This window comes from Aquarana catesbeiana, linkage group LG06 (genome assembly GCF_042186555.1).
Source record: "Aquarana catesbeiana isolate 2022-GZ linkage group LG06, ASM4218655v1, whole genome shotgun sequence".
NCBI classification, from domain to species: Eukaryota; Metazoa; Chordata; class Amphibia; order Anura; family Ranidae; genus Aquarana; species Aquarana catesbeiana.
Genome location: NC_133329.1, coordinates 252,454,078 through 252,474,927, shown reverse-complemented (window position 1 = coordinate 252,474,927; position 20,850 = coordinate 252,454,078). Strand labels below are relative to the sequence as shown.

The 20,850-nt window shown below is 43.1% G+C and overlaps 1 protein-coding gene across 2 annotated transcripts in view; it reads right to left on the bottom strand.

Moving 5' to 3' along the window:
• The window catches only part of MFSD6 (major facilitator superfamily domain containing 6), a 132,578-nt gene that overhangs the window by 31,361 nt on the left and 80,367 nt on the right, over nucleotides 1–20,850 (bottom strand). The window lies entirely within an intron of this gene.

Sequence of the window (20,850 nt, the reverse complement as noted above, 5' to 3'; positions counted from 1 at the left end):
AATATCGCTTTTGAAGCAATCGTACGATAATCTGATCGTTACTATACCGCTTTCGTCCAAAATTTCTCTCATACGATCTTCAAGTAATTAGTACAGTTTTCATCCGAAAATACAATACAAATCGCTTCCAAATTTTTATTCTGTTGTACGAGAACTTTCGTACTTTAGTAACCTATTTGTTTTTGATATGGAAATTAGCTTGCAAAAAAAAAAAAAAAAGTGTGTACTAGGCTTTAATCAGCTTCAGTCATTGTTAAGAGTATTCTCACAGCTGGCACTCGCCAACAAGGAAGATTCATCTATCTTTGCTGTTTAGCTTGGATGGAGGAACTTGTTTGATTTCTTATATTCAGCCTGCAGGCGGAACTAGAATAGAAAAATAAAACCTATACACATATGGCAAGTTTAAGTCTGCAAGCACCATGAAATGTACGTAGCATGACTGAGGGTTCTAATGCATCCTTTTATTAAGAAAATGTAATTATTACCTTTCAACACTACTCTTGTGTGGTCCTAGGACCCCGCCCCCAGAATTACAGCTATATAGTTGGACTACCTCAGTACAGTGTGGGGAAAATTATGACGTTACTACCGCCACCATGTAAAAGTGCGGGACAGAACTGAAGAGACAGACAAGGTCTTGTGCCTCATCTTTAGCAGTGCTCGACAAACCCAGGTCACCATGGTGACCATAAGTTTTCCTCACACACACACACACCCCCCCCCCCCCCCCCCGCTATGCATCTCAGGCTCCGCTTGCCCATCTGCAGGCCCTCTGTTATCAGCATGATAACTTTTGACAAGCTATCCGAGATAGAACTGTGTGTCGGGGAGGTTGCTATAGATAGATATAGATTATCAGACTGCTAAACTATACACAGGCAACCTTTGCATGTGTGGGGAGGGGGTGTGTGCCTTTCCTCCAATCAGCTGTCTCACAATGTCTAGCAATAATCCCCTCCTACAGGGGAACCAGGAAGAGAACATTCTAACAGGACGTGCACTTTCTAAACTTATGTAGGGAGATTTGTTTTATCCCTGTGTATTATCTGAGGCTGTTCACTTCACTGGGTATATGGAGGGTTTACATCCGCTTTTCACTTCACTGGGTATATGGAGGGTTTACATCCACTTTAAAGAGAACCTTAAAAAATTAAATTAAAGAAAATTAAAGTTACACCCATGCACATAAAATCCCCCCCCCCCCCAAAAAAATGGAGGCCCTCTACATATACGCACGTACCAATGTAAACGCACACAGCGGGACGCCTACACCTGAAAAACGATTGTGATACACGTTACATACCGCCACGCACACCGGAATGAAAGCAATAATTCTAGCACCAGACCTCCTCTGTAACGCTAAACTGATGACCTACAGGTGGGCTTTTAAAGCATCGCCTATGAAAAATATAGGGTACTGACATGTTTAAGGTTTGACATGTTGGGTCTCTATTTACTCGGTGCAACTTCAGCTTTTATATTTTACCAAAAATTGGGTAATTCATTGTGTTTTTTGTGCCCCCTAAAATTAACTTTTAATGTGTTCTTTAAGTGAAATTCTGTGGTAATATCACGTGACATAAAAAAACTGGAACTATCAACATTTTATTCTCTATGGCAGAGGTGTCAAACTTGATCTCATCGTGGGCCGCATTAGCATTATGGTTGCCCTCAAAGGGCCGGTTGTATCAGTTAGACTTGATGTCCAGAGCACCCCCCCTTACATCAGATGTCCAGAGCTCCCCACCCCCCTTCCTACATCACGGGCCCCTCCCCTACCTTGTGCTTCTGCTGGGGGTGGAGCTGGGAAGCAGAAATGGCATTATCTGGAGGAAGACCAGAGGAAGGCTGGAGTCAGCTGAATGCTGAAACCAGGCGAGGCGGAGATGAAGGGGTGCTGCAGCTGCACAGAGGCACAGGACCTGTAAGAGGAGCTCTGTCTTCCTTTCTGCTGCCGACTGCTGAGACAAGGTGGAGACAAGAGGGGTGCCACAGCTGCAGGAGAGGTGTGAGGACCATATGAAATGACCTGGAGGGAATTGGATTCGGCCTGCAGGCCTTGCGTTTGACACATGTGCTCTAGGGTGTCTGCTTTCAGAAAATATATGATGTTTTATAGCCTGAAGATTAAAAAAAAAAATTGGAGGTTTTATGTAAACGTGTGCAAAAAAAACAAAATTGGCTTTGGTTGTGAAAGGGTTAAAGCGTTAACCCAATAAAAAAAATATATATATATCCCGTTCCCTTAAAGCATGTTATACAGCACAGTGCTTCTGCTGTGTAACTTGACCCCCTGTATCACCTGCAATAACTGGCTTATCCTGCCTGGCTATGCCCTCCTCTCTGTAAACTGACCACGATGTATCATGGCTGCTGAGCCCTGACACAGTGGTCAGTTTACTTGCCTCAGTCATCCATAGCCCTGCTCTGTCCTCTCCCCCCTCCCTGCCTGTCAACTCCTTGTCTGTGCCACTCTGCTCCCCACCCCCTACTGTCTTGCTGTTCAAATTATGGTAACATTACACCATCCTCTCTATGTGTTCTGTAATGTGCCCTGTGTCTATCCCTTTTAAAAATAATGCTGCTATATACCGGTTTAAGAGCGCTGATTGGCAATCACGTGATCGGCCACCTCTCTCTCATGACAGCTGCAGTGGCCGGCCTCTCTCCTCCTCCCCACCTGACCGACATCAGTGGGGGATCCTCGGCACCGCCCACTGCAGCTGTCAGGCCGAGGAGAGAGTCGGTGGATCATGTGAGTGCCGAACAGCGCTATAACAGGTATATAGCAGCATTATTTTTATAAGGCATAGACACAGGGCACATTACAGGAATACATAGAGAGGATGTTGTAAATTTTAACTTCGTGGATTAACATCCCCTTTAAAGGATGCGTTCACCTTCGAGAACATGTTACATGTTCCACCCATAAGATTGGTTAGTTAGAAAAAACTGGCTCCTAACTTTTTTAGCTGTCTCCTAGATTTAAAGCAAATTTGTCAAGCAGGAATTTCCAGGATTTAATAAAAGAATAGTGCGTAGCTTTATTTGAAAGTCTGAATCAGGCTGTATTACAAAAGTGTAACTTTTTATTTTTTATTTGGATAGAGCAGGGAAAGGTTAAAGACTGGTGTTTCTTTAACCTTCTGTTAGGAAAGGCAGTGATGGGAAACCGGTCAGACAGGGATAAAGTCTGATGGCATCAGTCGGTTCAATAGACTGCAGCCGGTCTGACAGAAGTCAGCTGTTCAAAGGGGCATGACTGAAAAAGGTCCGGCGATCGGCTCCCGACCAGAATGTTCCCCCCAGGTGTGCAGTCCCCCCTGTCAGAACACAATAGCACAGCAGGGGAGATCGCTGTACTAACATCAGATTGTTCGTACAGCGGCTCCTCCTGAGCAGTCAGGTTTTTTTTGTTCAGCCCTGCTGGGCTGAATGAAAAAAAACTTAATGTGTACTAAAGAAAAAGACTGGGACTTTAACTTCTTCAGATCCGGCGCTATAGCCGAATGACGGCTACAGCGCTGACCTGCTTTACCGGGAGGGTGTCTATTGACGTCCTCCCGTGCCCAAGTGGCCTGTGCGCCTCCTGCAGGGCGCACAGCGCGTTCTGTGATCAGCGAGTCTATGAGATTCGCTGGATCACAGATCAGAGGCAGAGGTTGATCCTGGCCCCTTACCATGTGATCAGCTGTCAGCCAATGACAGCTGATCACGTGATGTAAACAGAGCCAGTAATCGGTCATTTTTTCTCCTCACGCTTACAGCGCGAGAAAAAAAAAAAAAAAAAGCCGATCACCGGCGGCCGTTAGAGGGACATCCGTCCCGATTACGGAGAGCTGCCGCCAGCTCCTCAGTGCCCACCTGTGCCACCTAGCAGCTGCCTACCAGTGCCACCTATCAGTGCCCACAGTCAGTGCCTCATCAACAGTGCTGCACATCAGTGCCACCTATCAGTGCCCATCAACGCCACCCATCAGGGGCCATCAGTGCTGCCTTATCTGTGCCCATCAGTATCGCCTTATCAGTGCCTATCAGTGCAGCCTATCAGTGCCACTTCATCAGTGCATATAAATAAAGGAGAAAAATTACCTGTTTGCAAAAGTTTATAACAAACTATGAAACATGATTTTTTTTTTCAAAATTCTCCATTTTTTTTGTTTAGCAAAAGATAATCCCAGTTGTGATTAAATAGCACCAAAAGAAAGCTCTACTTGTGTGAAAAAAATGATAAAAATGTAATTTGGGTATAGTGTAGTATGACCGAGCAATTGTCATTCAAAGTGCGTCAGTGCTGAAAGCTGAAAATTGGTCTGGGCAGGAGAAGGGTTTAAGTGCCCAGGAAGACCCCTTTCACACTGGGGCGCTTTGCAGGCGCTACAGTGCTAAAAATAGAGCCTGCAAAGCGCCCTGAAAGAGCCGCTGCTGTGTCTCCAATGTGAAAGCTTGAAGGGTCAGCCTGTCAGTGCTCAGACCATACACCGCACACTGAATCAAATTAGTCTGCATGGCTGTCGTCCCAGACAGAAGCCTCTTCTAAATATGATGTACAAGAAAGTCCAGAAACAGTTTGCTGAAGACAAGCAGACTAAGGACATGGATTGAAACCATGTCCTGTGGTCTGATGAGACCAAGATAAACTTATTTGGTTTAGATGGTGTCAAACATGTGTGGTGGCAATCAGGTGAGGAGTACAAAGACAAGTGTGTCTTGCCTACAGTCAAGCATGGTGGTGGGAGTGTCATGGTCTGGAGCTGCATGAGTGCGGCCGGCACTGGGGAGCTACAGTTCATTGAGGGAACCATGAATGCCAACATGTACTGTGACATACTGAAGCAGAGCATGATCCCCTCCCTTCGGAGACTGTACAGTATACTGGACAGTATTTCAACATGATAACAACCCCAAACACACCTCCAAGATGACCACTGTCTTGCTAAAGAAGCTGAGGGTAAAGGTGATGGACTAGCCAAGCATGTCTCCAGACCTAAACCCTATTGAGCATCTGTGGGGCATCCTCAAACGAAAGGTGGAGGAGCGCAAGATCTCTAACATCCACCAGCTCTGTGATGTCGTCATGGAGGAGGGGAAGAGGACTCCAGGGGCAAACCGTGAAGCTCTGGTGAACTCCATGCCCAAGAGGGTTAAGGCAGTGCTGGAAAATAATGGTGGCCACACAAAATATTGACACTTTGGGCCCAATTTGGACATTTTCACTTAGGGATGTACTTACTTTTGTTGCCAGTGGTTTAGACATTAATGGCTGTGTGTTGCGTTATTTTGAGAGGACAAATTTACACTGTTATACAAGCTGTACACTCACTACATTGTAGCAAAGTGTCATTTCTTCAGTGTCGTCACATGAAAATATTATTATATACATACATACACACACACACACACACACACAATATATATATATATATATATATATATATATACACACACATACATACACACACACACACACACACACACACACACACACACACACACACACAGGAAATACAATTTCTGACATTGCTGTTCACAGGTCTATTTAACTTTTAAGCAGCAGATGCTTTTTGCCAAAATATGATCTTATCACGATTGCCTTCTGACAGTTTTGTGGTTGGTGCACAGTTTACATAATGAGTCACACGCCAGTGACACAGTTGAAAGTGCCTTGCCAAAATATGGCCATAAAATGCATTAGTGCTGCCAAGTACTATTCTAGAAATGTTTGATTCTTACATACAGAGTGCATGGTTATAAAATGTTATCAAAGATGACTGGCATGTCTGATAAACTGTCAGTGTTCGTTTTTATCTACAGTCATGTGAAAATGGAAAATACACCCCATGAAAATTGTTATCCATTTTCAATATATATGAGCAGCAACACTGGATCTTCATTTAAACAATGCCTGCAGATGAAGGCGATATACTTGAACAAGTGAAAAAATGAATATAAAGCATTTCCCTACATATGGCGTACCACCCCTACCTGTACCACCACTTCACACCCATGAAATTACAATCAGATGGTCCCAATTAGGTGCCAATGATTAGAACCTCTTCCAGGGGTTTGACACCCCTCTTGTCCAGAGCTCCAATCAACAGAGATCATGCTGTGCATGTTGATTGGAACACTTTGCAGGGGCAGTGTCAGACCACTACATTCTGTGTGACAGCAGAGTCCTGGCCCTCCAGTGGGCTGCCAACACAGGCAGTTTTTATATTGGAGGATCGGGAAGTTGTCAATCGAAGTGAGCCGGCAGATGGATCATGATCATGGCTCTACCTCCTCCACGGCCTCTGCGGCTCTCGTTCACTGCAGTGTGGAGAGCGGGAGGCAGCACAGTGCTGGATGGAAGGCGTCAGCGATTGGTTGTTAGGCGGTCCTACCAACCAATCACTAGGTTGTTATAAAATATTAACTCCAGCAGTTCTTGCTTCTACCTTTCACCCAGCACTATGCCGTCTCTTGATGTCCTCTACACTACAGTGGGGACACTGCATGGGGTGTACAGAACACCACATCTTCGGGAGCTTGATCGTTTTTTGTTTTTTTTTAGGGTGCCGCCTAGTACTACAGAACCCCCCCCCGGAGATCTGTGCTTACCTTCATGTTGCCCAGGTAGATCTCAACATCCGAAAGGTTGCCTACCGCTATTTTGCATTATGAAATGCATACACTAAAGCCTCGTACACACGATCGGATTGTTGGCCAACAAAACCGTGGAATTTTGTCCGAAGGGCGTGGGCCCAAACTTGTCTTGCATACACACGGCCACACAATAGTTGGCCAACAATTACGAATGTAGTGATGTACTACGTGGTTTTTCAGCTCTTTAGTGCCACCCTTTGGGCTCCTTCTGCTAATTTCATGTTAACAGAAGTTTGGTGAGTGTTAACCACTTGAGCCCCGGACCATTATGCTGCCTAAGGACCAGAGGTCTTTTTCCAATTTGGCACTGCGTCGCTTTAACTGCTAATTGCGCGGTCATGCAATGCTGTACCCAAACGAAATTTGCGTCCTTTTCTTCCCACAAATAGAGCTTTCTTTTGATGGTATTTGATCACCTCTGCCGTTTTTATTTTTTGCGCTATAAACGGAAAAAGACCGAAAATTTTGAAAAAAAAATGATATTTTCTACTTTTTGTTATAAAAAAAATCCAATAAACTCAATTTTAGTCATACATTTAGGCCAAAATGTATTCGGCCACATGTCTTTGGTAAAAAAAATGTCAATAAGCGTATATTTATTGGTTTGCGCAAAAGTTATAGCGTCTACAAACTAGGGTTCATTTTCTGGAATTTACACAGCTTTTAGTTTATGACTGCCTATGTCATTTCTTGAGGTGCTAAAATGGCAGGGCAGTACAAAACCCCCCCAAATGACCCCATTTTGGAAAGTAGACACCCCAAGGAAATTGCTGATAGGCATGTTGAACCCATTGAATATTTATTTTTTTTGTCCCAAGTGATTGAATAATGACAAAAAAAAAAAAAAAAAAATATTTACAAAAAGTTGTCACTAAATGATATATTGCTCACACAGGCCATGGGCCTATGTGGAATTGCACCCCAAAATATATTCAGCTACTTCTCCTGAGTACGGGGATACCACATGTGTGGGACTTTTTGGGAGCCTAGCCGCGTACGGGGCCCCGAAAACCAATCACCGCCTTCAGGATTTCTAAGGGTGTAACTTTTTGATTTCACTCTTCACTGCCTATCACAGTTTCGGAGGCCATGGAATGCCCAGGTGGCACAACCCCCCCCCAAATGACCCCATTTTGGAAAGTAGACACCCCAAGCTATTTGCTGAGAGGCATATTGAGTCCATGGAATATTTTATATTTTGACACAAGTTGCGGGAAAGTGACACTTTTTTTTTTTTTTTTGCACAAAGTTGTCACTAAATGATATATTGCTCACACAGGCCATGGGCATATGTGGAATTGCACCCCAAAATACATTTAGCTGCTTCTCCTGAGTACGGGGATACCACATGTGTGAGACTTTTTGGGAGCCTAGCCGCGTACGGGACCCCGAAAACCAATCACCGCCTTCAGCGTTTTTAAGGGCGTGAATTTTTGATTTTACTCTTCACTGCCTAACACCGTTTCGGAGGCCATGGAATGCCCAGGTGGCACAAAACCCCCCCAAATGACCCCATTTTGGAAAGTAGACACCCCAAGCTATTTGCTGAGAGGCATGGTGAGTATTTTGCAGCTCTCATTTGTTTTTGAAAATGAAGAAAGACAAGAAAAAACTTTTTTTTTTTTTCTTTTTTCAAATTTCAAAACTTTGTGACAAAAAGTGAGGTCTGCAAAATACTCACTATACCTCTCAGCAAATAGCTTGGGGTGTCTACTTTCCAAAATGGGGTCATTTGGGGGGGTTTTGTGCCACCTGGGCATTCCATGGCCTCCGAAACTGTGATAGGCAGTGAAGAGTGAAATCAAAAATTCACGCCCTTAGAAAGCCTGAAGGCGGTGCTTGGTTTTCGGGGTCCCCGTACGCGGCTAGGCTCCCAAAAAGTCCCACACATGTGGTATCCCCGTACTCAGGAGAAGCAGCAGAATGTATTTTGGGGTGTAATTTCACATATTCCCATGGCATGTTTGAGCAATATATCATTTAGTGACAACTTTGTGCAAAAAAAAAAAAAAAAATTTGTCTCTTTCCCGCAACTTGTGTCGCAATATAAAATATTCCATGGACTCGACATGCCTCTCAGCAAATAGCTTGGGGTGTCTACTTTCCAAAATGGGGTCATTTGGGGGGGGTTTTGAACTGTCCTGGCATTTTATGCACAACATTTAGAAGCTTATGTCACACATCACCCACTCTTCTAACCACTTGAAGACAAAGCCCTTTCTGACACTTATTTTTTACATGAAAAAGTTTTTTTTTTTTGCAAGAAAATTACTTTGAACCCCCAAACATTATATATTTTTTTAAAGCAAATGCCCTACAGATTAAAATGGTGGGTGTTTCATTTTTTTTTTTCACACAGTATTTGCGCAGCGATTTTTCAAACGCATTTTTTGGGGAAAAAACACACTTTTTTAAATTTTAATGCACTAAAACACACTATATTGCCCAAATGTTTGATGAAATAAAAAAAGATGATCTTAGACCGAGTACATGGATACCAAACATGACATGCTTTACAATTGCGCACAAACGTGCAGTGGCAACAAAATAAATACATTTTTAAAAGCCTTTAAAAGCCTTTACAGGTTACCACTTTAGATTTGCAGAGGAGGTCTACTGCAAAAATTACTGCCCTCGATCTGACCTTCGCGGCGATACCTCACATGCATGGTGCAATTGCTGTTTACGTTTGACGACAGACCGCCGCTTGCGTTCGCCTTAGCGCAAGAGCAGGGGGCGACAGGGGTGTTTTTTTTTTTTTTTTTTTTTTTTTCTTTATTATTTTTTTGCTTTTTTATCTTATTTTTAAACTGTTCCTTTCATTTTTTTTTTTTTAAATCATTTTTATTGTTATCTCGGGGAATGTAAATATCCCCTATGATAGCAATAGGTAGTGACAGGTACTCTTTTTTGAAAAAATTGGGGTCTATTAGACCCTAGATCTCTCCTCTGCCTTCAAAGCATCTGACCACACCAAGATCGGTGTGATAAAATGCTTCCCCAATTTCCCAATGGCGCTATTTACATCCGGCGAAATCTAAGTCATAAAATGCTCGTAGCTTCCGGTTTCTTAGGCCATAGAGATGTTTGGAGCCACTCTTGTCTCTGATCAGCTCTATGGTCAGCTGGCTGAATCACCGGCTGCATTCTCAGGTTCCCTGTTGAGACAGGAGAGCCAGAGAAAAACACGGAAGACGGTGGGGGGGGGGGGCATTCCCTCCCACGGCTTGTAAAGGCAGTCTAGAGGCTAATTAGCCGCTAGGATTGCTTTTACATGAAAGCCGACCGCTGGCTGAAAAGAATGATACCAAGATGATACCTAAACCTGCAGGCATCATTCTGGTATAACCACTCAAAGTTGTGAATGGCGTACCTGAAGACAAAAAAATGGTTAACAATAAAGCACAGTAAACAGTAAAGTATAAATAATTACATACCTGAAAAACAAACATGATAAAACATAATAACAATAACAATAACAATAACAATAAAACACTGCAGAATAGAATACAGTAAAAAAAGAGCAGAACAATAGAGAGAGAGAATAGAGAGAGAGAACAATAAAACGACAACTATTTTTTTTTATTTTATATATATATATTTTTTTTTTTTACACTTTTTTTGTAACTAACTTTTATAACGGTAACCGGTTCCAGGTTCGGGTCTCTCAAAATGCGATGGCATCTTGGGAGACCCTGTGAAAGTGTGCCTAGTCTGTGCAATGCTGTACCCTACGCTAATACTCAACTAGTGTATGGTAGCGTTCAAAACATTCACCAATGCAAAGACCAGGATTGTCAGGACAGGAGGGACAATAATAGCGGGTGTCACGCCTATATCCGCGTTTGCTGCAGACACAACATCTTTTTGGGGGGGTTCGTTGGGTAGGGGTACTCGGGAGCACATAAAAATGCCTCTCATGCAGCCGACTGCATTTGGTTGGGGATGTGAATGGGGGAAGTACGGGTGCTGCAGAAGCGGTGGGTTCCCAATTAGGATTGGCGAATGCAGCAGGAAGGGCACTATGGGCACGACGGGCCTGTGTTTGTCTTTTTGGTGGCAGCGGGACACTACTTGTGCTTGCCACCTCACCAGCTTGAACTGCACTTATGGGACTCGCCACGTCACCAAGTGTTACTGCAGCGCTGGTTTGACTACGACCGGGGTATACTAGGCCGCTGGTGCTTGCCAGTTCAATAAAAAGCTTCCAAAAAAACTGTTAGCGATCGCAGGGATCAGGTCTGACTCTGCGAACGCTGCAGTTATGCGTTTAGTGTTTTGTAAGTGTCAGTGATCGATCGATACTGCACTTGGGTGGGCTGGACTGGGCCGGGCGGAGGGGCAAAACGCAGGTGCTAGCAGGTATCTGGGCTGATCCCGCTAACACTGCGTTTTTGGGAACCCTAAACTGCTGGGGACGCTAGTATAGATCTGATCGGATCAGATATTGATCCGTTCAGATACTATACCACTAAAGGAGGCGTATGCTGCGTGCGTGGGTGTTAGTGGTACTGGCGCTAACCTGACGCTGCTTGGGGCCGGTGCTTGCTAGTTCACCAAAATGCTACCAAAAAAACTGTTAGCGATCGCAGGGATCAGGCCTGACTCTGCGAACGCTGCAGTTATGCGTTTAGTGCCTTGTAAGTGACAGTGATCGATCGATACTGCACTTGGGTGGGCTGGGCTGGGCCGGGCGGAGGGGCACAACGCAGGTGCTAGCAGGTATCTGGGCTGATCCCGCTAACACTGCGTTTTTGGGAACCCTAAACTGCTGGGGACGCTAGTATAGATCTGATCGGATCAGATATTGATCTGATCAGATACTATACCACTAAGGGAGGTGTACGCTGCGTGCGTGGGTGTTAGCGCTACTGGCGCTAACCTGACGCTGCCTGGTGCTTGCTTGCCAGTTCACCAAAATGCTACCAAAAAAACTGTTAGCGATCGTAGGGATCAGGCCTGACTCTGCGAACGCTGCAGTTATGCGTTTAGTGTTTTGTAAGTGACAGTGATCGATCGATACTGCACTTGGGTGGGCTGGGCGGAGGGGCAAAACGCAGGTGCTAGCGGGTATCTGGGCTGATCCCGCTAACACTGTGTTTTTGGGAACCCTAAACTGCTGGGGACGCCAGTATAGATCTGATCGGATCAGATATTGATCCGATCAGATACTATACCACTAAGGGAGGCGCATGCTGCGTGCGTGGGTGTTAGCGGTACTGGCGCTAATCTGACGCTGCCTGGGGCGACGCATATCACCGCCGGGCGATCAGGGGGCTAAACCTTTATTCGGTAATAAACGGCGGGTGCCCTGACACTATAAAAAATAAACGAACTAACCTGCGTCACCCGTAACGGTTATACGGTGATCAGTGGTGAAAGGGTTAACTAGGGGGCAATCAAGGGGTTAAAACCTTTATTAGGTAGTATATGGGGGTCCCTGTCACTATAAAACGCTGACGGCGAACCTAAATATTTACCTCACTAACTAGCGTCACCAGTGACACTAATACAGCGATCAGAAAAATGATCGCTTAGCGACACTGGCGATGGGGGGTGATCAAGGGGTTAAAACTTTATTAGGGGGGGTTAGGGGGGTATCCTAGACCTAAAGGGGGGTAATACTCACTGTCCCAACACTGTAACTGTCACAAACTGACACTATGCAGTAATCAGAAAAAAAAAAAAAAAAACCTGCTGGTGTCAGTTTGTGACAGGGGGGGGGGGTGATTGGGGGGGGATCGGGGGGCGATCGGGGGGGGGGATCGGGGTGTTTTGTATGCCTGGCATGTTCTACTGTGTGTGTGTGTGTTGTGCACTCACATTGATGTCTTCTCCCCTCGGCGCTGGAACGGAAACTACCGAGCCGAGGGGAGATGACATCATTTCCTTTGCTGCTGTTTAGCATACAGCAGCAAAGGAGTGTTCCCATTGGCCGGCGGCGATCGCGAGGGGGGGCCACGAACGGATGGCCTCCCCCTCATCTCGGATCGCCGGGGAACAGAACGGGACCGCTTCGGGCACCGGGGGGGGGTCCGATCGGACCCCCCACCCGCGAGAGGCAAATCACGTACATGTACGTGATTTTGCCTGCCCGTGCCGCCTTGCCGACGTAAATCGGCGTTAGGCGGTCCTTAAGTGGTTAATCCGCATTTCATTTTGCACTTTTTAGTTTGCGCTTTTCAGTTAGTCAACCAGACATGTTGCAGAATCGGAGGAGATAACGTGTTATTTATTATTGGCCTTGGAGTTATTGCTTTGACATTTTTTTGGTTGAATAATGATTTGATTTCGTATATTTTCTATATGTTTGGATACATAGAATGCACTTTTTGGCTAAGTTCTACTGGCAGATAGCATGTCTAATTTTATTTTTTTAATGCACAATAAAAAAATTTGTGGAGAATAATACTTGGCTATGTGTTTTACTTCAAATGACAGTTTGGGAGTAGGCAGTTACATTTTAAAAAATACAATGTAAAATTGACAAGGGACACCAACATAGTTGTATCTTTGATCTTAAAAACTACGGGATAATGGTGTTGTGGTAACTTGCCCAAATAGAAAAAAAAAAAAAAAAGCATAATATTATTCTTGATATCACTAGAAATAAAAGCCTTTGAAAATTCGTTTGCAATAACTCCATCAGTATCACCAGCAAAGCAGCTTCATTATTATCCCATTAAAGAAGGAGAGAATGTACGCTGCATTTCAAGATTTCATAATTTGCCACGTCACAAATGTTAATTCTCCATTACAAACGCTAGTTTACAAGACCGACCGCTTCTGGCTCATCCATCCATGGGGTACAACAGGTGGTGAGGAATCGCCACATCGCTTCCTCACCGTCTATCAGTAGCCTCCGGAGTGCAATCCGAATGTGGATTGAGCTTCAGAGGCAAGGGAATCTAAATCTACCCTTAGAAGAAAAAAAAAAACACATCCATAGGCAGTCAGGATGCATATCAAGTGAAAAAACCCCAAGGCTTTAGCTGGACTTCTCTTGACAAAGTTCATATGATGCATTACAATTTTAGCCTGAGGCCAACTGTTATTTTTAATTGATGTATAAAAATTGTCCTCTGTGTTAGCAACCGCTCTGTCCAGCTCTGCCTCTGAAAAAAAAAGTCCTCTTCCTCTGATGTAATCTGCAGTCTCTCTCCCTCTCCTCCCTTCATCTGCATAATTCAATAGATGTCCTCATCGTTCTGCCTTCATGAAATTGCCTGCCACTCTAGAAGATTGTAAGAGTGGCAGAGATTCCATGCCAAAAGAGGTGGTGTACATTCTACAAACCAGACCCCTAACTTACAGTGTCATGCTAAAGACGCCTGTACTGCTCTGAAAGGAATAATTAAAAATAATGAAATAATAAAATAAGACCCTATCAGGGCAGGGGAAATATATATATGTGCCAATCCATTCAATCCATGGGGCAAAATGGGTATTATTTCCATTTCTAGTAGTTTCAGGTAAAAACCTGAAAAAAATAAATACTCTACTATTAAAGAAAGGTATGGATATTTTATCCATAGTTCTATATACCATATCTGGCCACTGTTAATGGAAGCTGGAAATTACTGAAGCAAACACTGATTCCAGTGATTTCCTGCTGCATTCTGAACACAGGAGATCAGTCACTCAGCACGGGTGCCATTGAGAACATGCTTTTCATTTTCTGAATGAATTTAAAGCATTAAATCGATTGGGTAAGGTGGGGAGGCTCTGCACCTCATTCCCAGCTTCCAGGGGTAGCCAGGTACGGTAAATACACAGTTACATTAACTGGACTGATGTAACCCTTTATAAAATATTCATACCTGGAATGCAGAATAAATCCTGCACAAAATTTTAAGCAATGACTGAGATCTCCTTTCTGCAACAAACTTTAAAAAATTCAAAAAGCACTTGATTAGACATATAAAAAAAAATAAATAAATAAATAAATTATATATATATATATATATATATATATATATATATATATATATATATATATATATATGTCTGTAGATTTCAAAAAAACAAGCTCTCCTGCAGATGTATCAGTTACAGGGATGAGACAAACCATTTACCACTGGCAGGGGTGCCTACATCGATCAGCTTTTATGTAAAACCTTTATCCCAAAAGAAAGGAAATCCATTGCTGTAACTGCATATAAAGTATGAGCTGGAATTTGGCTTCAGTAGAGTATCTAAGTCTGTTAGTACATCTAACACTCCCCCTTCCCCCAGACTGCTGTCCAAATGTGTCCCCTGTGCTCCTTCATCCAGTGTGAGGGCACTCTATTACATGAGGTGTGTTACTGGCCAGATCACCAGGTGAAAACAAAGAGGGAAAAGCCTATAAAAGAAAAAAAAAACTAATGCAGACACCACATCTAATGATTGGTAAACTGCAATATATTAAGCATATTAAACACTAAACTAAACCTATGCTATCTTTATACAGATAAATGGTCACAGTTTAGTAATCCATCATGTAAATGACAATCTTTATAGCTTATTTCATAAACTAGATGTTCTCCTCAGATTCTCAATAAATTCTATTATTTAACCACTTGAGATCCAGAAGGTTTTACCCCCTTCATGACAAGGCCATTTTTTGCTATACGGCACTGCATTACTTACTGGTAATTGCGTGGTCATGTAACGCTGTACCCAAACAACATTTAAATCATTTTTTTCACACAAATAGAGCTTTCTTTTGGGGGTATTTGATCACCACTGAGTTTTTAATTTAACATATAAAGCATATAAAATAAAAAAAATTAAAAATAATAATTATACCATCAATGGTGGGGATTAGTGACTTATAGTGGGACTGTGATAGTGTGGCAGGTAATCTGACACTAACTGACACTGGGTAAAAACTGACTAACTGCCACTGACATCACCATGGACGCTAATACAGTATTCATACCCCTTGAAATTTTCCACATTTCGTCATGATGAAACCAAAAACTTAAATGTATTTTATTGGTGTTTTAGGTAATAGACCAACACAAAGTGGCACATAATTGTGAAATGGAGGGAAAACTACAAAAAAGTTTCAAAATATAGATCTGAAAAGTGTGGCGTGCATTTGTATGTAACCCCCCCCCCCCCCCACCCCGGGTCAATACTTTGTATAACCACCTTTTGCTGCAACTACAACTGCAAGTCTTTTTGGGGATGTCTATACCAGCTTTGCACATCTAGAGAGTGACATTTTTGCCCATTCTTCAATGCAAAATAGCTCAAGCTCTGTCAGATTAGATTGAGAGCGTCTGTGAACAGCGAATTTCACGTCTTGCCACAGATTCTCAGTTGGATTTAGGCCTGGACTTTGATTGGGCCATTCTAACACATGAGTATGCTTTGATCTAAATTATTCCATTGTAGCTCTGGCTGTATGTTTAGGGCCGTAGTCTTTTGCAGACTCTAACAGTTTTTTTTTCTAAGATTGCCCTGTATTACTCCATCCATCTTCCCATAAACTCTGATCAGCTTCCCTGTCCCTGCTGAAGAAAAGCATCCCCACAACATGATGCTGCCACCACCATGTCTCACAGTTGGGATGGTGAGTTGAGGGTAACGTGAAGTTTTAGTTTTTCGCCACATATAGCATTTTGCCTTTAGGCCAAAAAGTTAAATTTTTCTTCAAAACTGAACGGATTCTCCTATCCAAACAAGAGAGGTGGATGGAGAAATCCTCACGGCTGTACTATCCCTGAACCGGACAAATTTCTGCCACACACTCTGCTCTAGGATGCCAACACTCACCATGTGGTCAAAAGAGATAGCTGGGAACAAAGCTAGCTGAAAAAAGGTGCAGCACAGGCAGAGAGATCAGGACGTTATCTGGAAGAATCACCAGGTATTTTGTTTGCTCTTATGGCAGGGCTTGACAAATTTGCCTTGAATCTAGGAGCCAGTTAAAAAAAAATGGCTCTTACCTTTTTAACGAACCAATCTTACGGGTGGAACATGCAACATGTTCCCTAAGGTGAACTTATCCTTTAACCCTTTCACAGCCAGAGCAGTTTTTTGCACACGTTTCAAAACTCATTTTAGGCCTGAAGATTACATAAAACACCAAACATGATACATTTTCTGAAAGCAGACACCCTAGAGAATAAAATAATGGTAGTGCCAAATTTTTAGGTCACGCGATATTACCGCAAAGGTGTAGGAAACAAAATTTCAGTAAAAAAAACAAACAAAAAAAAAAATCACCACATTAAAAGTTAATTTTAGGGGGCACAAAAACACGATAAATTATCACATTTTTTCATAAAATATAAAAGCCGAGGTACACAGTAAATTAGGTAACCAACATGTCAAACCTTAAGCATGTCAGCACCCTATAATTTTCCATAGGCAACGCTTTAAAAACCCCCCATAAGTCCTCAATTTGGCGTTATGAAGGAGGTCTGGTGCTGGAATTATTGCTCACATTGCGGCGTGTGGCGCGATATGTAACACGTGCAATGTTTTCAGGCATAGATGCCCCAGTACGTGCGTATAAGTGGGGGGGGGGGGATTTTATGTGCTTGGGTGTAACTTAAATTTTTTACAATTAAAATATAAATATATATATATATATATATATATATCCCCATATCCCCCCCCCCCTTAACTTACTTTTCCCATCACAGACAAAAAGTCCTCTATGTGATTTTTTTTTTCCCGTGACAGGTTCTCTAATGACCCTGCATGTCCCCCCTGTGCTCCACTGCATTACATTCTCTTGGTCTTAAAGTGGATGTGAACCCAATGTCATCCTTTCTAAACTACTGCCATAGGGGTTATCTATAAGTATATACATGCCTCCTGCATGTATCTTTACCTGTCAAATGTCTCCCCTCTGTCTGTTATGAGACCCGAAAAACTGCATATTCTGTGGGTGGGTCTGTTGTCTGGAGCTTGGTGGGTGGAGTCATGATGTCAGTAGACTCCCCGCCCACCTCTACACTCCCCTTGTCAATATGCATTTTCTCCTGTGTATTTCTTACACTGAACTTCTGCTATGATCTCTAACATCCAGTAAAAAGACAGGAAAGTAACCACATGACTTCAGCATGCCCAATTATGCTGAGGTGTGGAACATCCAATCCTGGCAGAGCAGCAGAAGAAAGGAGTGGGGGAGGGAATTAAAAAATAATGCATGTCTTAGGCTAGTGCACGAGATATGTAAATCACCTGTCACTCACAGCAAGGGGGAGGATTTGACAAAGTTTCTCAGTTTGTCAAGATTTATCTCACTGAACAATAAAAGAGGATTGCTCAGAGATGGTTTAACTCTTCGTGGCAAGACTGGGCTCAAATGATAGGAAATCTTATACTCTATATTATGACCTTAAAAATAAAAAATTCAGGTTTACATCCACTTTAAGGGCCAGGGAGGCTGTCAAAGGGGACCCGGATGTGATGTCATACGTCACTTCCCTTTTCATTGTTGACCCAGGAGGAGAGCAGATGTGTGCCCACTCTCCTCCCACCCCTATACCCAGCAGCACCTGCTATGCTGGCCCAGGGCCCGCATATGGGCAAGCGGAGTCCAGGATACATAGCTGGGGGGGGGTTAATTTCCCTAAAGGCCGAGTTCACCTTTTGAACATGTTACACTCTTATTTAGAGCGTAACATGTTCAGCTCCACCCGCACAGACATGTCATTTACTCACAGAGATCTGTGAATGAACGAACAAGTCTCATCTGGTACTGCAGCAGACGGCTTGTAGTTCTTAATGGACCGAGAGAGCTGATCAGCTCCCTAATAGTTCATTGACTCTTCCTGCAGCACAGTAATAGTTTGCCCATACAGAGGTACAGGCAGGGAGCTGTACTGAGCATCTGCAGGAGCCTGACATTGCACCCACAATCCACTGATCGCGAGTCTAATGCTTTCAGGCTCCAGTGTAAAAAAAATTTAAAATAAAATGCACATTTTTATTACCAGAAAAATTTTGTGCATTTATTACTTGTTTACTAAAGGTGAATTTAGATATGGCAGACTAAGGGCATATATCTACTCTTAAAGGCCATCATGGGACAGTTTCTTGGACAGTACAGCAAGGATAGAGAGTTAAAACACAAATTTCATGATAATCATGTAGCATGGGTGTAGAGTAGACAATGTTTTCAATACTGCAGTGCCAATACCTTGTTTACCTTCTGGGTTGACTCATGTTAGTAGTTCACTAAACTTCTAAAACTAAACTCTCGTTAAAGTCAAAAGCACCTGACAATGTTCTGACACCAACTGTTACCATAACAAATATACATGGGGTAATGGTTACACCAATGACGCAATTATGAGTAGTTTCCGTTTTGATTTTGGTAAATACTCATTCAAAATTTGATCATAAGATAAATATAACAAAGCTTGCAGAAATAACTGTTTTTTTCACTCCAGGCAAACGAAAATGTATACATCTAGTGATACAAAGGAGTCTCCTGGAGATTAATGGCAGGAATACACGATAAAAAAATCCAGCGAAAATTTCCATTCTGCGAACGGAAAAAATTATGGCTGATTTTCTACTCGTTGATGCCCAGCAAGTAATACCCGATATCATGAACGAAAAAGACCGATTGAAAAAAAAAAATGGAAAAATTGTGTTGTATCGTTTGCGAACAATCGATATTCTATTTGTTGGTGTGAAGGTCATCCGTAAAACATCTCTTGAACATTATCACGGATGAGCGGAACTAGTAGATGACCCCACGTGTACGTGAGACGTCCACACTACATATGAAACCAGTTGCTCTTTTAAAGATCTTTTTTGATTGGTTAATATTGGCGACGATTTTGACCAACGAATGCTGTTTCATTGGTCCGTGGTCGAGCGATCGGTCGATTTTCTAACCGTGTATTCCTGCTTTAAGGCCCCTTTCACAGAGGCAGACTGATCGGGTCCACTTGTCAGTTTATTTGGCAGACCCGATTGAACCCTCCATTTTCCTCTATGGAGCTGCTGGTGTCAACGGACATGTGTCCGTTGACACCCGCAAACATGCAATCCTGGCCATTAAAAGCAGACAATTGGAGATCGGTTCCATATCTGTCTAGCAGGTCAAATGTAAACAGACTGCCTACCCGTTTACACCTGGCCACCATTCGATCCGCTAGACCAGGGATATGCAATTAGCGGACCTCCAGCTGTTGCAAAACTACAAGGCCCATCATGCCTCTGCTCTGGGTGTCATGCTTGTGGCTGTCAGAGTCTTGCTATGCCTCATGGGACATGTAGTTCTGCAACAGCTGGAGGTCCGCTAATTGCATATCCCTGGTCTAGCGGTTCGAATGGTGGCCAGGTGTAAACAGGTAGGCGGTCTGTTTACATTTGACCGCCCATAGAAGGTAGTGGGCTGTGTCTGTGCTGCATAATCGGAGCAAACATGGACAAACCATCCGCTTGCTCAGCGGGTATCAGTGGACAGATTCCCCACTGAGCTGGCAGAGTCCGCCCCATGTGAAAGGGGCCTAACTTTTGTTCTACACAGCCTACTTATCTGTACAATACCTATACACCCAAAAAAACACTGCACTATCTGTAAAAAGTGCTCTGTAAGGTGTACTGTTGCCGAGTTCCCTTCTTGGTGCTAAATTCAACCTGTGAAAAAATATATACAGTATGTGTAGGTTCTAAGTGTAATACCCATTTTAATCGCCTTCAAATTTTTACCATTTTCATTAAACCTCACAAGAGAAACTATGCGACATGTGAATGAAAAAAAACAAAAAAAAAAACAAAACACACCCTTAATTGCTAGGTTTTGCAATTCTAAACATCTGAGAGCTTTTTCAAAACTGGAGCAGATGTAAATGGCTTGACAATAATATAACTGAATACTAACATTTGTAGGTAAAGTTGATCCAGGGAAAATCCGATTGCCTCTTGGAGGATCAGGAAGGAATTTTTTCCCCTGCTGGAGCAAATTGGTTCATGCTTTGCTGGGGTTTTTTGCCTTCCCCTGGATCAACTGTGGGTATAGGATTGTGTATTTAGGATTGTATATCCCCTCCCCCCCTCCATTGGTTGAACTAGATGGCCTTGGTTCCTTTTAGAACTTAAATCTTTCATTGTCAAAGCTTAACGGATTGGTTGCCATGCGCTGCTGATCCATATTCTGTCTGCTCCAGTTTTGATACATGCCCTGCATTGCATCAAAAAAACAGTCTGTTAATAAAATATAATAATGTGTCCTTGAAG